This window comes from Thalassophryne amazonica, chromosome 6, assembly GCF_902500255.1.
Source record: "Thalassophryne amazonica chromosome 6, fThaAma1.1, whole genome shotgun sequence".
NCBI lineage: Eukaryota > Metazoa > Chordata > Actinopteri > Batrachoidiformes > Batrachoididae > Thalassophryne > Thalassophryne amazonica.
The window spans coordinates 121,321,915-121,339,313 of NC_047108.1; the positions used below are offsets into that span (position 1 = coordinate 121,321,915).

At 41.7% G+C, this 17,399-nt stretch overlaps 1 protein-coding gene across 3 annotated transcripts in view; it reads right to left on the minus strand.

Moving 5' to 3' along the window:
* rerea (arginine-glutamic acid dipeptide (RE) repeats a) overlaps positions 1-17,399 on the minus strand; it is a 353,076-nt gene that overhangs the window by 189,115 nt on the left and 146,562 nt on the right. The gene's annotated exons all lie outside the window — the stretch shown is intronic.

A 17,399-nucleotide genomic window follows, 5' to 3' on the forward strand; every position in this document is an offset into this window, starting at 1 on the left:
TGTGTGTGTGTGTGTGTGTGTGTGTGTGTGTGTGTGTGTGTGTGTGTGTGTGTGCTGTGGATGCGTGTGTGTTTGTGTCTAACCCCTCCCCAGCCCTATGCCCTGGCAGACCGTCACCACTGTGTTAATGTGAAGTGACAGCTCTGGAGGGAGCAATCCACTGGTAGAGAGAAAGAGAGCGAGAGAGGAGACGCTAAGCCACTCTTCTGCTGTGCCCGCTCTCGCTGCCATTTTCAGCTGCCGCTGCTCAATCACAAGAATCCAGTTACTGCTTTCTCATAACAAAACCATCCTCAACAGAGGGACCAAGCTGTCTCCGCGACAAAAGAGGCTTCTCATCTACTGCCACTGCCCCCCTGCAACAAATTAACTAGAAATAGTTATCATACCCTGCAGCGAGTTCAGACGGGCCAATTGGCACCCCACGTGACCACGGCAGTGATATCAGGTTAGCAGAGGAGGGACACGAAGGAGGGATGTGGTTTGAGATGTGTAAAAACAAAACCACCTTGGAGCAAAAATCACTCGGCGTGTCGACAGCGGGTTTATTGTGAGAGCAAGACAGAAGGTGAGGTAGGGTCTGATACCAGGAGTAAGGTGGAAGAAAGGTTTCTGGCAGGCCGCGCACGCGCACAATGAAGTGCGTCTGACAATGGCTGCTCCTCGGCAGCGGGGTGCTGTCATCTCGTGAGCAGACACCAACTGACAGGGCAGCTGCTCTTGTCTTCGGCTTCAACACAAACACCGGGTTTGATTAAACCGCAGCCTCGTCACAGCCCCATTAATCACCTAATGATGAGTTACCACGGCGACCACTGGGCTACCAGTACACACACACACACACATTTTTTGTTCTCACACAAACACATAAGCTCAGGAGGATTCCACACCGAGCGTGCATGCACATCTACAAGAGTGTGCCAGAAGACAAACTAAGCCCTCCTCCTGTGTCCTTAACCACTAGCATGTCTGGAAGGTATGAGGAACATGAAAACAATGACAAAGGTGGCATTTAATAGCTTGATTCTTCTCCCTGGGTGGTTTCAACAACCTGTGTAAAAGTGTGAACCTGCAAGTTTCTTCCACTGAATCCAGGGAAGATGCAGGAGATGGTCTAGTCAATAAAAGACCAGAGGATCCTCGGGTCGATTCCGTATGGGCAACATCCTTAATCCAAAAGATGCCCTCAGTGTGCAGTTCAGTGCCCTGTGAGGCACCAATGTAAAACAGTTTGACTGTCTGCTTCAGATGGAAAAGCACTATAGAAATGTGGTCCATTAACAGTGTACCAATGAAGCTTCTGGACTCTACTAAATGAAAGGCTGCTGCATTCTTCTTTCATGTCATAGGCAACCGAGATGCCACAAGATTGCATGAGGGCACAATTTAATCAATAGCAATGTGTGATGCCAAGTTAAAACTCAACTGAAATGCATCAACAGAATATGTGCCTGCTAACATTTGGTTAAACATTCATTTGTTAAATCACTGGGCTGTAAACAGACAGGTACTTTATTTGCTTCAAATTTCAGACTCACAAGAGATTCTGGAGCCTATCCCAGTGCACCTGGAAAGTATTCACAGCGCTTCACTTTTTCCACATTTTGTTATCTTACAGCATTATTCCAAAATGGATAAAACTAATTTTTTCCACAAATTTCTACAGACAATGCACCATCATGACAATATGAAAAAAGTTAGTTTTTTTGTTGTTGTTGTTTTTTACATTTTTTTTTTTTACATAAAAAAAGTAAGAAATCACTTGTACATAAGTATTAAGAAACTCAAAATTGAGCTTCATCCATTGATCTACAGGGATCAATGAAGAATTACGCAGGGGTCAAAATTGAAAAATGTTCCAATCTTATTGAAAGCTACACCACATTATTTGTCCGACCACAAAAGAGTCCAAAAAGGTATAGTTTGGACTATCTATCAGTGAATGCTATGGATTTTGGGGGTAAACACAGCAAAAAGTCTGACAAAGGTCAACTTCAGTTTGTACAGTGATCAAAAGGTAAAGCTGTTCCAAAAACTGGTGCTTTTTTTTTTTTTTTTCATTTTGAAAAATGGCTGACATGGGTGACATACTGAAAATTCATGATGCCCCAATATCCCATTTTATTTGGAATACCTTTGGCTGTATGTGTACCAAATTCTACGCTTTTATCATAAAATGCAAAACTGTTACGGAAATTTTAGCTAAGCTGGACCACAAAACTATTTTTTGATTATTTGAGTGACTATGCAGGACTAAGCCAGCATGAACTGAAGTAACACTGGCAATAAAAAACACAAGGTATTGATGGCTTTTAGAGAACACAAGGAGTAAATGTGAAACAAATGGTAATGGAGAAACAGTGGCATGGAGAAAAGCTAGAATGAAAACGCTCCTGATCCACTGCCTGGGAAGCAGAAAGCTTCGGAAAGAAAATGTACCGGGTACTTGGCTGAAGAACAACACTATGAGGAAGCAGGTGAGGATCACAACTATTACACATCAATCACTGAGCCACGACCCTTTTGAGAGATACCGGCTGTCTTAATGGAAAAGCGAAGGATGGAGCAGTGGCTCGAGAGGGAGTGTGGGGGTTATGATGAGCCAACAGCAGAAAATCCAAAATTTACATTACTGCAAGAGAAGCGAGGGCTGGCTGCCAGCCGAGCACAGCTCAAACACATTTCTCCTTTCCTGTTTAAATGAAACCTCTGGCCTGCAAAACCCCAGTTTGTAGCTCAATTAACACATCATCTCCCACAATGGCCACACAGCAGGTTTCTTACTAACCTCAACCCCCACCCCCTTTAGAGGCTTAAAAAAAAAGCAAAAAAAAAAAAAAAAAAAGCTACGTTTTATTCATTGCAACCCCTCCCTACCTTTACCCAAATCCATGTTCATCTCTGTCACTTTAATCAAAACCCATCTAAGAATTACCATTCAAATGATCATGAAAATTCAGTAAGGTATATCTTATGTATTATATTCCAATTCTAAGGTGGAACTATGCCAGTATATAAAAGGTATATCTGAATATCTAAAAAGGAAGAGTAAAATAGGAGAGTAGAAAAGAGGAGATTAGAGCCACTTAGGTGCCTGGTCTTGAGAACCAGGGATGGTAGGTTTGTTCTGCTTGAGTATCTATGGATTGTGTTAAATCTTTTAGAGCTGCCTTTCAATCCCTCCAGATTTCGGTAAATGATTATTGTGGACTGTAAAAGCACAGCAATTTTTTTTTTTTCGCACCATGTTTCGTCTAACAAAAAAGTAGAAAAAACAGATATTTCTATATTTAAATGCAAAACTGAACATAGCTACAATATACCTGCGACAATTTCCCAACTCGGTTCAGTTGAGACGGAAAAGTCATTCATCGCATATTCAATTGGAGATTTGATTATGAAGAGATTATGAAGCAGCTAAAATATGATTGGCAAGGATTTAACGCCGGGCTTTGCAGAGGGACTGAATGAAATACTTGCATGAACGCAAAGTAGAGAACGATGTTAGCATGAATATATACACAGCGTTATTAACTACGAGGGCGACTCCAACTGATCTGAATAAACCAGCCAGATCCTCAGCAGTACACGGTTCCGAGCTCTGATGATGCTGAGCTGCAGCAGGTTTTGTCAGCTCCAATCCATTACTCAGTGCGATCTAATCTAAACTGCCATCCAAGCCCCCTCGAAACAACAGTGCAATGAAAGGCTCAGCTGGAGGCGGGAGAAGGTCACTTCATAAGGGATTCTCTGTGGTCTCTGCACCCTGCATGCTTTGCCTTACCTCGTGCAATCAAGCCTTTCTTTATTCTCATGAGGTTGTCTCTGTTTTAGTTCACACTGGTAGGGCAAAGGCACTTGTCTGCTCCACTTGTTTTTCAATTCACTGATGAGTAACCACATCTTTTTTTGCCTCCCCTCTGCTAAAGCTGTGCTCACAAAGACTCTATTTATAGTTGACATCCGGGGTTAGTTCAGTAGGTAAAAGCCATGCTGGAGAAGAGATAGCTTGGGGCTTTCCTACAATAACATTTAAACCTGCTTAGCAACCCCCATGGGGAAGTGATGAGGGGGGTGGATGGCACAAGGAGAGACTCTCTTACACAATGTATTATGTGTTTAAAATTAAACAAAACACTGCTATCTGAACATACCGCTGTCCAAATCTCTCTTGGCTAATAGCAGTACGCTACTGTTTGTCCAATAAAAGGCAACATCTATAAAATTCAGCACAGTTTCTGACAAAATGTAATCACTGGTATTCTCAGCTACAAACATACTGCTGTGCTCCTCCATTCCATCTCTTTTAACAAAAATAAAATACCTAAATCCTCCTCTCACTTGTTTGTGTGCCCTCTGACAGACTTCCCAAAAGTCCCTGGTGGGGGGGAGACTGAATGTCCATTATCAATGGGGTATATGAGCAGGACTTCATTTCACAGCTTAATACAAGCTACTTCAAGACATAGTACCTCTCAGTCTGCCACATTTGGCTGGCTGCAGGAAAGCTGAAGGCCATTTCAGCAGCTCTGACACCGCTTCATGAGGCATCATGTTTCGACACGAGTCCCGAGGGAAGAGCCAAGACTGTCCTTTGTCACCCTTCCCCTTTCCTACAAATGAGGCACTCATGAGAAATGTAATGACAACCAGACGACTAAAAGACTTCTCAGAATGTGTCACTGATAAGGGCCCTGTCACACCTTGACGATTCAGCCAGCATATGCCAACGTACGAAAAATGCGCCAAATACGCTGGATACATCGAAATGCAGGCTATACACCATGATGATTTAGCCAGAGTATGCCGACATCCCCATTTCCACTGAGCGGTCCAGGTCGGTACTGCACGGTATGGTGTGGGTCGGAATGGTTAAGTTTGGATTGGGTTGCATTTCTACCACAAACAGAACACTTTTGTTTGGTAGGCAGAGCATGTAGATGTTGACACGCACATCATCCCGCATGCAATAGTGTCGCTCGGCCTCTCCGCTCTACACGGAGGCGAAACAGAGTAATTTAACAGTTTTTTTTATTTTTGTCTTGGTGGATGATGGGATTTATTTTCACCGCGTGCAGAATGCTGAAGAATCGACTGTTGTTTGTGGTAAACGATGTGAATGAATGAGAGGCTGTGACTCTTTCAACTTTTCAAATAAGTTAATGCCGGTGTTCTCTGGTTCAGGCTGAGAGACAAACCTCAGAGGGAGTTCTTTAAAAATGCTTCAGCCACGCCAAGGATCTAAAGTATTTTCAGACACTGTTTTACAAAATAAGGAGGCTTTGTGGATATGTTTTCGTCAGGCTGTGATGATGAATCCAACTGAAATGACCTAACAGGTAAGATCAAGACTTTATATTTACTCCGTGTGTGAATGGTTTTAATATTTGAAACAGTCTGAACTGTTCACATGACTGCAGCTTTCAGTTATTCAGTCAATCAATGGACAGCACCAATGGACGTATTCCAAATTATGAGTAACTTACAAAAAACATCTGATAATAATCGCATAACTTACCTACAACCTATGGCCTGTGTGTGCGGAACGTATGAGCCATATGCTGGCATACATCGAAAATATTATGTATGCTGAAAATTTTTGGACATACTCACCGTATTACAGTGCATATCAGCATGCTCTTAACTTATGCAAAAATTACCCATAACTTATTAGTCACATGCCAGAGTATGCCAGCGTTTTCAATACGCTCAGATTATGCTGTCTAAATCATCAAGGTGTGACAGGGGTGTTAGCGAAGCAGTGGAATGTAAGGTATGTTGGCTGTGGACGTGATGACGAATGCGGCTCTTAAGTCACAAACTTCTACGTCACTATGTGATATGACTTGTGCATTCCATGAGCATCACTACTTATATATTTGTACCTTGCGTAGGTTGTTAATTGATATCTTGTTGGTGAGATTACTCCAACTAAATCTATCATCAAAACCTTATGCCATTTTTGTTTTATTGTTGTTCCAGCTCAGTATTTTAGTCTTCTGTGTACTACCTCAAACAGATACCAGGGTTATCCAGCCTCTGTTCTTCAATTCACATATACAACCCCTGGCAAAAATTATGGAATCACCGGCCTCGGAGGATGTTCATTCAGTTGTTTAATTTTGTAGAAAAAAAGCAGATCACAGACATGACACAAAACTAAAGTCATTTCAAATGGCAACTTTCTGGCTTTAAGAAACATTATAAGAAATCAAGAAAAAAAGATTGTGGCAGTCAGTAACGGTTACTTTTTTAGACCAAGCAGAGGAAAAAAAATATGGAATCACTCAATTCTGAGGAAAAAATTATTATGGAATCACCCTGTAAATTTTCATCCCCAAAACTAACACCTGCATCATATCAGATCTGCTCGTTAGTCTGCATCTAAAAAGGAGTGAACACACCTTGGAGAGCTGTTGCACCAAGTGGACTGACATGAATCATGGCTCCAACACGAGAGATGTCAATTGAAACAAAGGAGAGGATTATCAAACTCTTAAAAGAGAGTAAATCATCACGCAATGTTGCAAAAGATGTTGGTTGTTCACAGTCAGCTGTGTCTAAACTCTGGACCAAATACAAACATGGGAAGGTTGTTAAAGGCAAACATACTGGTAGACCTAGGAAGATAAAGTGTCAAGACAGAAGACAGAAAACTTAAAGCAATATGTCTCAAAAATCGAAAAATGTACGACAAAACAAATGAGGAACGAATGAGAGGAAACTGGAGTCAACGTCTGTGACCGAACTGTAAGAAACCGCCTAAAGGAAATGGGATTTACATACAGAAAAGCTAAACGAAAGGCATCATTAACACCTAAACAGAAAAAACAAGGTTACAATGGGCTAAGGAAAAGCAATTGTGGACTGTGGATGACTGGATGAAAGTCATATTCAGTGATGAATCTCGAATCTGCATTGGGCAAGGTGATGATGGTGGAACTTTTGTTTGATGCCGTTCCAATGAGATTTATAAAGATGACTGCCTGAAGAGAACATGTAAATTTCCACAGTCATTGATGATATGGGGCTGCATGTCAGGTAAAGGCACTGAGGAGATGGCTGTCATTACATCATCAATAAATGCACAAGTTTATGTTGATATTTGGGACAATTGAAAGGATGTTTGGGGATGATGAAATCATTTTTCAAGATGATAATGCATCTTGCCATAGAGCAAAAACTGCAAAAACATTCCTTGCAAAAAGACACATAGGGTCAATGTCAATGAGCAGATCTGATTTGATGCAGGTGTTAATTTGGGGGGTGAAAATTTACAGGGTGATTCCATAATTTTTTCCTCAGAATTGAGTGATTCCATATGTTTTTCCTCTGCTTGGTCTAAAAAAAGTAACCGTTACTGACTGCCACAATCTTTTTTTCTTGATTTCTTATAGTGTTTCTTAAAGCCAGAAAGTTGCCATTTGAAATGACTTTAGTTTTGTGTCACGTCTGTGATCTGCTTTTTTTCTACAAAATTAAACAACTGAATGAACATCCTCTGAGGCCGGTGATTCCATAATTTTTGCCAGGGGTTGTACATAAAGAATGTGAAGATTCAGCATGCCACATTCAAATCTGGTAGAATGAATTATGACTTCACTAAGTGGGATCAGATTTCAGCTGCCACAACCATGTTTAATCTGGTGTGAAACCCGAAGAATGCAAAGATCCAAAAGGTGAGGAGGGTTGGGGGGGGGGATTTATACTGTAAAATTGGACAGATGTAGAGATTCAACAACTTTTGTTAGAAAGGACGAACATTAACAGACAAATTCAAGGAACGGGAAAAGAGATTTCTGCAGTGTATTATTTGTGTTATATCCTGACTCCCGCATGATTTACCCAAGTGCCACCACTTGCCAAAACCAAATTGAGTATTTCCAATGGATGAGAGCTTGTATGACATAGAAAATCTCCTATTGTTTGCAACATTTGTAAAAAGGGTAACTCTGGACAGTCTTTGGACTGGATTCCCGAGATCAGAAAACAGCTTAAAAACAGCTTGTAAGAGCAAATGTTTTCACGCAGCTGTTACTTTAATAACTCTAACACACAAAACAATGTGCCAGCATAGAGGAAAAGCAGACAGATCAGCAGGACGGATTGTGATTTTAGACTGACAGAACAGACCAGCAGAGGAACTGAAGGACGTCTTTCAAATTTATCCTAAAACAAAGCCATCACAACGGGACATAAACCATGTTTCCAACTAAATTATTCAATTATGTGGCAACAAATTCTGCACCATCACAGACCAAGTGGCTAAGACGTACATAATCCTCATATTCAAAGTCTTATTTAACCCCCCATCGACCTTTGATTTCTCATTCAGAAAGACATTTTTTTGATCTCCTATAATCATCTAACCAGTCACCACAACTGAATGTCATTAAAGAAACTAAACCACAAACACTCAATCATCACCTTTGTGTTGTGTTTTTTAATCCCGTGTCAGTTTGAGGACTCTTCACAACTTGAAATATTATTAACTAAGCTTTTTGTCACTTGAAGATATTTTTCACTTACTGGTCCATGATATTTATTGTTTCATGATGGTGCCGGAGCGCTGTGATGTCATCACCGTTGTAAAATGAGTACTTGTTTTGGAACACTGTGAAACAGACGTTGACTCCTCCCATTCTTGCCAGACTCTCTTTTGTTTAATGTGCTAAACAGATGGCTTCACTCCACTCAGTGGATCGTTGCTTTTAGTCACACGTGAAAAGTATTCAAAAATCATGACAGTACGACTTATGACTGCGCTGAAGAGGAGTCATTTCAGCTTTACAGTAGCAGTTGCACGACACGTCGGTGCTTCTCCCTGCAGCCTCATTTCAAAATCCCAATTTGAGGTCACATCCACTCAGCAACAGCTACTGAGCCAAAGTCGGAGTGATACTGGATATGAAACAGACGCTGGTGTGGCCAGGCGGAACGTGCCGAAATTGGTGAGAAAAAGACTGCTGCCTCGGTCGAAGGCACTACCACAATGAACTGAATCTGCCAGATAAGTCGGGGGCCTTCTGACAATTTTCACCTTCGTGCTCAAGTTGACCGATCTTGTGCACATATTTAAAGAAACCAGGCTCATCAATGTATGAGTCAGGTTTCAATGGGTTTTCTGCCGAGTCTGTATCCTCCATCCGATGCTCCTATTTCCCCAAACGTGAGCGATTGCTGTCTGTCAGTAGCTATCGGCCACCAAACACAGGTTTGGCTTCTACCTGTAATAAAATCAAATCCCATCCAATTCTACCACAAATACAAAATCTCTGCAAGGCAGAATGAGAGAGCACTGCACTGGTGTCATTTTGCAAAAGAGATAACAAAAACATAAAATAAAAAAGACTATATACACAAGGAAAAACATTCATACAGAACGTTCCCCGAGTCACACATACCAAAGATGGTGTGTGCAAGTTACAACTATGGCAGTAGTTGGATGACTGTGATATATCTGAGACGCATTTAAAATAAAAATTAAAAAAACCAGTAAAAAAAAAAAAAGAACAAAAAAACAATGTGCACAGGATTAAGTGTCCAGAACTAAATGTGACCAACATTAAAATGATGTTGCAAAACCAGCTCTCTGTTTAACATTTTGTTCACAGAAACACGCGGCTTTAGAAATCAGTTAGCGGGGAACGTGACGAGAGAAAAGGAATATTCAACGTGGCGTTCAAACAGTGCTGACTCACAAATATTCCCCCAAACCATGCATGCATTGTGCTTAGGTTTGATACAAATACACGCATGCACATGCACATGCAGGGTTAAGGGGAAGTGGACAGGAGTAATGAAAATGCTGCACCAACAAGCAGGATCTGAGGATCTGAGTTCCTGTATTCTCCGAGGACAGCTCATAAAACATGCAGTGGCTGCGACTGGTCCTTTTACAGCAGTGGCACTTTAGTGCACTGTGCCACAAATACACACACATAAACAGGTACTCTCCAAAAGCACACGATTAATTTTAAAGAGCCTGCAAGAGTTACACCTGCATAGATTACTAGCTGAACCAAAGCAGATGTTCGGGTCTTACCCTAAAACATACCTCCGCTATCAGTTCACAAAAATACACGCAGTCAGGCCAAAGACCAACTGCCTTTAGGGAAAATATGAGTGCACAGGCTGGATTGTAAAGGTTGTACGGTAGCGTTCCACAGATTAACTCTGCCTGTTCACGTGTGAAATGCAGACTTGATCTCGAACTGATAGCGTGCTCCGCCACCAGCAAACACAAGGGGCCTATTTTTCGACTTTCTAAACAACCAACAACTGTAATATACAGGATTACAGATTACATCCTTCACTGTGCAGCAACAGCAGTAGGTTAAAAACAAGATCCATCGCACAGTACTGTGCGATGGATACAGTACTCATGCTGAATAAAGGCCTGCCTTCTTTTTGAACCAAGGTGAACAGAGCTGGCAGCTCAGCCAAGTTGCTGTGAATAAGCCTCAGATATTCTTGGAATGTTAATGCGAGGCTTTGGCCGTGGCAGACTCGCTGACTTAATAGTGCTCTTTTAAGTGAGACCATTAATGACAATGAAAAACTACTTACCACTGCTTGTACTGTGACATTCTCTAACAGAAAATTTCAAATATCTACCTTTATGAATTGCTTTCTAAATATTTAGTAAATGAATTATATAAGAAGCAGAATGAAGGTCACGATGTAGTGGCATTTCTGCAACTTTCATTTACCACTGTACTATCAACGATGACTAGTCCCGTATCTGTGCACAACGTATTCGAAGCTTATGCACAGGAAATAAAATGTTACTGTTCCTGCTTTTTGTGGGAATCTACAGTGCATCTGGAAAGTTTTCACAGCGCTTCACTCTCCCCATGTTTTCCTATGTTACAGCCTTATTCCAAACCAAATGTAATTAATTTTTTCCCTCAAAATTTTACACACAATAAACCATAATGACAATGTGAAAAAAAATTAGTTTGAGATTTTTGAAAATCTATTAATTTTTCGTTTAAAAAAACCCTAAGAAATCACATGTACGTAAGTATTCACAGTCTTTGCCATGAAGCTCGAAATTGAGCTCAGGTGCCTCCTGTTTCCACTGATCATCCTTGAGATGTTTCTACAGCTTAGTTGGAGTCCACCTGGGGTAAATTCAGTTGACTGGACATGATTTGGAAAGACACACACCTGTCTACATATAAGGTCCTACAGATGACAGTCAGAGCACAAACCAAGCATGAAGTCAAAGGAATTGTCTGTAGACCTCTGTGACAGGATTGTCTCGAGGCACAAACCTAGGGAAGGGCACAGAAACAATTCTGCTGCTTTGAAGGTCCCAATGAGCACAGTGTCCTCCATCATCTGTAATGAGAACAAATTGGGCTCCACCAGGACTCTTCCTAGAGCTGGCCACCCATCTAAACTGAGTGATCGGAGAAGAAGGGCCTTAGTCAGGGGGGTGACCAAGAGCTTGAGTGCCACTCTGTCAGAGCTCCAGCATTCCTCTGTGGAGAGAGGAGAACCTTCCAGAAGAACAACTATCTCTGAAGCAATCCACCAATAAGGTCTGGCTGAGTGGCCAGATAGAAGCCATGCCTTAGTAAAAGGCACATGGCAGCCCGTCTGGAATTTGCCAAGAGGCACCTGAAGGACTCTCAGACAATGAGAAACAAAATTCTCTGGTGTGATGAGACAAAGACTGAATTCTTTGGCATGAATTCCAGGTGTCATATTTGGAGGAAACCAGGCACCATCCCTACAGTTAAGCATGGTGGTGGCAGCATCATGCAGTGGGGATGTTTTTCAGCAGCAGGAACTGGGAGACTAGTCAGGATTGAGGGAAAGATGAATGCAGCAATGTACAGAGACATCCTGGATGAAAACCTGGTCCAGAGTGCACTTGACCTCAGACTGGGGTGACAGTTCACCTTTCAGTAGGACAATGACCCTAAATACACAGCTAAGATATCAAAAGGAGTGGCTTCAGGACAACTCTGTGAATGTCCTTGCGTGGCCCAGCCAGAGTCCAGAGCTGAAAAATGAACTTATTCCCTTTTGGAATAAGGCTGTAAGAAAAAATGTGGAACAACTGAAGCGTTGTGAATACTTTCCAGATGCACCGTACATCAACAGGCTTGTAGAACAAAGTCTTGTTAAAATTGCTTCAGACTGCACGTGAAAGATCATATTCATTACAGACGGTGCTGCATTAATTTCTATGTATGTTATTTAACAGTCGAGAATCTACTTTAGATAGACTTAACATATAATTAATATCACTGCATTTTTTTTTAAATCTTGGGCCAGTGACAGTATTATATCAAAACATTTATTATATCAAAACATAACTGGTTTTGTCCCACATGAGCTCCATCAAGAATTATCTTCTTTGATCAAGTGTTTCACCTGTATTTTTTTTCACTTTCAAATTTGCTCCTTCAAAGTTTAAATCTGGATGAAAGATTTCATGAATCAAAGTTTTACACTGAGCAAATACGCGACTTAGTTAATGATTGTTGTGGCTTCATTGAGCCAGCAGCACAAAACTCCACTAGTTTACAACACAGAATCATATTAACCATGGTGGATTAGTGGTTAGCACTGTTGTCTCAAAGCAAGGAGATCATGGGTTCGATTCCCACCTGTGGCCTTTCTGTGTGGAGTTTGCATGTTCTCCCAGTGTTTGCGTGGGTTCCTTCTAGGTGCTCCTGCTTCCTCCCACATCCAAAGACATGCAGGTTAGATGAACTGGAGATTTGGTGTGTGTGTGTGTGTGTGTAGGTGGGAGTGTGTTTGACCGTCAATATGTGGCCCTGCGGCAGACTGGCGTTCTGTCCGGGGTGTAGCCCGTATGTCTTCATGTTATAATGACTTTATACCCAGTTACATCTACAAGAAAAGAAGTCTGACTCACATGTGGAACTCAACAGATCAGGATTAATAAAATAATTAATGATCACGTATGTCTCTGGTTTTGATCATCATATATACATTTTTTTATTCCATCAAGTAAAAAATCCTATTGACCTACAGGAGGATGTGATTTCCCCCCTCCAGTTAAGGTTTCACCCCAAGAAGAACCCCGTTTATACTACAATACAATGTTGCATTTAGCCGTTTCTGTTCATCAACTTGTGTCATCGTAATAAAATGTTATCCCAAAATGCTCACAGATGTGAATGTATTTTCCACCATGCTGTGGATGAAAGTATCTGCAGACAGAACAAGAACTTAACTTTGTGATGAGTTTTGCTTTCTCTGAACCGCTGGGTGATTTATTTGTCCAGGGTTAGCTTGCTGATGCTACACACTGTTTAGCTCGAGATAGCATGAGTTACCACAACATGATACCTCCATATGACAAAGGTTGCACGTTGATTTAGCGATTTCTACCTGCTTTTTCTGCTAATGTGTAAAAGCCAAAGTGTTTCCACACTATGGATTTTATTTAACCATGACGCTTCATACTGCAGGAACGTGATTTCTGGCCAGTCGTCATAACTTTTTCCTTGCGGGTTCTTCAAATGGAAATGACACCATGTGACACTTTTACAATTAAAATCGTTACTCCCTCTGCTGGATAACACTGTGAACTTCTTTCCACCTTTTCCATAAGCAAAGCTGAAAATGAAGCCAACGAATTTGAAAGTGAATTTTAATATTGTAAAAAAATAAATAAATTGTTACATAAATCAAATTTTGTCTCACCTTTGTATATCTGCACAGACCCCCCCACACACAGCACATGTACATAAAAACAAAAAACAGTATTTGCAGGCCATCTCAGACTATGTGCTCACTGGGTAAATGGCTGGAGCGTAATGTGCCTTGACCTTCTATCTTTCTAGCAGCAGCTCCTTACATATATTGCTGTCTCTCCTCATATATCACTCGGGCAAATGGCGCCCTTCACCCTGGTCCCTCCTGTCCCCTCCTTAAAAGGCTGAGGGGACATCTTTTTGCCTGCTGTACTCAATTGACAGCCCTGGCAGCTTCCTCTCTTAACACAAGTGGAGGAGGAACAAGGCTCACCAAGGGGAAATGCTGTGAAGAATAATTATGTTTCATAACGTGCCGCACCCCCCCACCACCATCACCACCCCCGAACTCCCCCTCCATCTCCCGGCTTTATTAGCATCAAACAATAATTAATGGGGAACAAGGGCCACTGAAGTATCGGCTTTTCGCTTTTCATAACAAGAGGGTCAACATGCCCTTCAACCCTTTATCTCTCCGCTTGCTGTCAAAGAAAGAGAAACCTCAACTGTCTAAAAACATGCTTTTAGACTATTTATGAGGCTGGTTGCTCTGGCACAGAAAAAAAGAAGAAAAAAAAAACCCAGCATTCCTGCTACACTCAGCAAAACAGGCTGGATCACTTTACGCGGGAGCTCGCTCCTTCCATCTCCACACCTCTTCTCAGCAGGCCATCCAACAATTCAATAATGAATATGAAATGCCTCCTAATTGATGTCTATGGGAGTTGGAGAGGCTGAAAATATGTCTTATTGGACAAGGGCTTGACTAGATTAAGTTTTTGTTTCACGTCAAAAAGTGTATGTGTGTGTGTGTGTGTGTGGTGTGTGTGTGTGTGTGTGTGTGTGTGTGTGTGTGTGTGTGTGTGTGTGTGTGTGTGTGTGTGTGTGTGTGTGTGTGTGTGTGTATATACACGTGTGTGTGCGCACGTGTGTGGTTGGGGAGGTGGATATCTCAGCCGTAGCAAAGCCAGTCCTGATCGAATTAGCTTTGCACTAAGAGCTCCATTGATCTTGGCACTCATCTGCACAGATGAGGCCCAGAAAGGCAGCTGGTAATCAAATAGTAGGGATGGGAAGAGCTTCAAGGACTCTGCTTTACCCACCTATTTCCTATGTGGAAAGACAAGATGTTAGCGCGCGCCATTCGCTGGACTGATTGAAAGCAACGGGGCCTCGGGAGCTCCAGTGAAATGAATAACAACCGCAGTGCGACCAGCAGCAAGGTGCTTGAAAGCTGAAAGTAATTGCTTTCACCACAGCTATCATGTAATGAGTAAACAGAATGAATCAAATGGGGCCGAGATCAGTGTTGAAATGAGCTGTGCAGTTACTTTCATGCGCTAATATAAGGCTTCACTTCAGAAGCTTAACCAAAAGTCTAAAAAGCAAGGTTGATATTCATTTAGTGGTGCCATTAATGTCACTGAATGTGAATTGGTCTGATGCTACACATCTCGTCTCGGCCAGATACACGTGACCCACACGTGTTTACGAACACAGGAATCAAATATTCAGTGCTGCACTGTGGTGTGTGCTGTTCAACCCTGTTGACACGCTTATTTGAACCAAATACATAAAAGGTTGCCACTGATAATGATGCCTCACTGCCTTCAACACTCAGCATTTTAATCTTCAGCTAGTAGCTGGTCTCTAAAATGTTGTGAAGGAAAATAACCTCGGAAAGGTTAAGGGCTTACTGTCACTCGTTTGCTTCCATCCTGTTGCTATGAACTTAAAGAGGAACTATGCAACTTGTTTACCTTAATTTTATAGTTTGGGAGCAATTGTAATGGCTAAATGATTTGTTTTAGGGAGAATGTTCACCCCACCCCCAACCCCCACAAAGCCTCTCGCAGCAGAAGTCCAGCCTTGCAACTTTAGGGACACCGACTGTGAGTCCTTTGAACGAGAAACACAAACTGCTTTAAGGCGGGCTTACACTGTGCGAGTTTTGGCCCTTTTTCAGCCGATTTTTCACTCGTGCGAGAATTTTTTGGATCGCAACGAGTTTCAGCTTAATCCTGCATCCTGCATGGTGCAGTCTACATGGAGTAACGAGCTGCGTTTAACATCTCATGAACACCTCCCGATCGGGAATCGTATGGTCGGATAAAAATCAAACCTGTTTGATATTGAGATTAGAGAGATTGAGATTGAGATTAGAGCATGCCATAGGTATTAAAGGCACTGCGCTGCGGTGGTTTGAATCATACTTGTCTAATAGATTACAATTTGTTCATGTAAATGGGGAATCTTCTTCACAGACTAAAGTTAATTATGGAGTTCCACAAGGTTCTGTGCTAGGACCAATTTTATTCACTTTATATATGCTTCCCTTAGGCAGTATTATTAGACGGTATTGCTTAAATTTTCATTGTTACGCAGATGATACCCAGCTTTATCTATCCATGAAGCCAGAGGACACACACCAATTAGCTAAACTGCAGGATTGTCTTACAGACATAAAGACATGGATGACCTCTAATTTCCTGCTTTTAAACTCAGATAAAACTGAAGTTATTGTACTTGGCCCCACAAATCTTAGAAACATGGTGTCTAACCAGATCCTTACTCTGGATGGCATTACCCTGACCTCTAGTAATACTGTGAGAAATCTTGGAGTCATTTTTGATCAGGATATGTCATTCAAAGCGCATATTAAACAAATATGTAGGACTGCTTTTTTGCATTTACGCAATATCTCTAAAATCAGAAAGGTCTTGTCTCAGAGTGATGCTGAAAAACTAATTCATGCATTTATTTCCTCTAGGCTGGACTATTGTAATTCATTATTATCAGGTTGTCCTAAAAGTTCCCTAAAAAGCCTTCAGTTAATTCAAAATGCTGCAGCTAGAGTACTGACGGGGACTAGAAGGAGAGAGCATATCTCACCTATATTGGCCTCTCTTCATTGGCTTCCTGTTAATTCTAGAATAGAATTTAAAATTCTTCTTCTTACTTATAAGGTTTTGAATAATCAGGTCCCATCTTATCTTAGGGACCTCGTAGTACCATATCACCCCAATAGAGCGCTTCGCTCTCAGACTGCAGGCTTACTTGTAGTTCCTAGGGTTTGTAAGAGTAGAATGGGAGGCAGAGCCTTCAGCTTTCAGGCTCCTCTCCTGTGGAACCAGCTCCCAATTCAGATCAGGGAGACAGACACCCTCTCTACTTTTAAGATTAGGCTTAAAACTTTCCTTTTTGCTAAAGCTTATAGTTAGGGCTGGATCAGGTGACCCTGAACCATCCCTTAGTTATGCTGCTATAGACGTAGACTGCTGGGGGGTTCCCATGATGCACTGTTTCTTTCTCTTTTTGCTCTGTATGCACCACTCTGCATTTAATCATTAGTGATCGATCTCTGCTCCCCTCCACAGCATGTCTTTTTCCTGGTTCTCTCCCTCAGCCCCAACCAGTCCCAGCAGAAGACTGCCCCTCCCTGAGCCTGGTTCTGCTGGAGGTTTCTTCCTGTTAAAAGGGAGTTTTTCCTTCCCACTGTAGCCAAGTGCTTGCTCACAGGGGGTCGTTTTGACCGTTGGGGTTTTACATAATTATTGTATGGCCTTGCCTTACAATATAAAGCGCCTTGGGGCAACTGTTTGTTGTGATTTGGCGCTATATAAAAAAAATTGATTGATTGATTGATTGATATTCTGG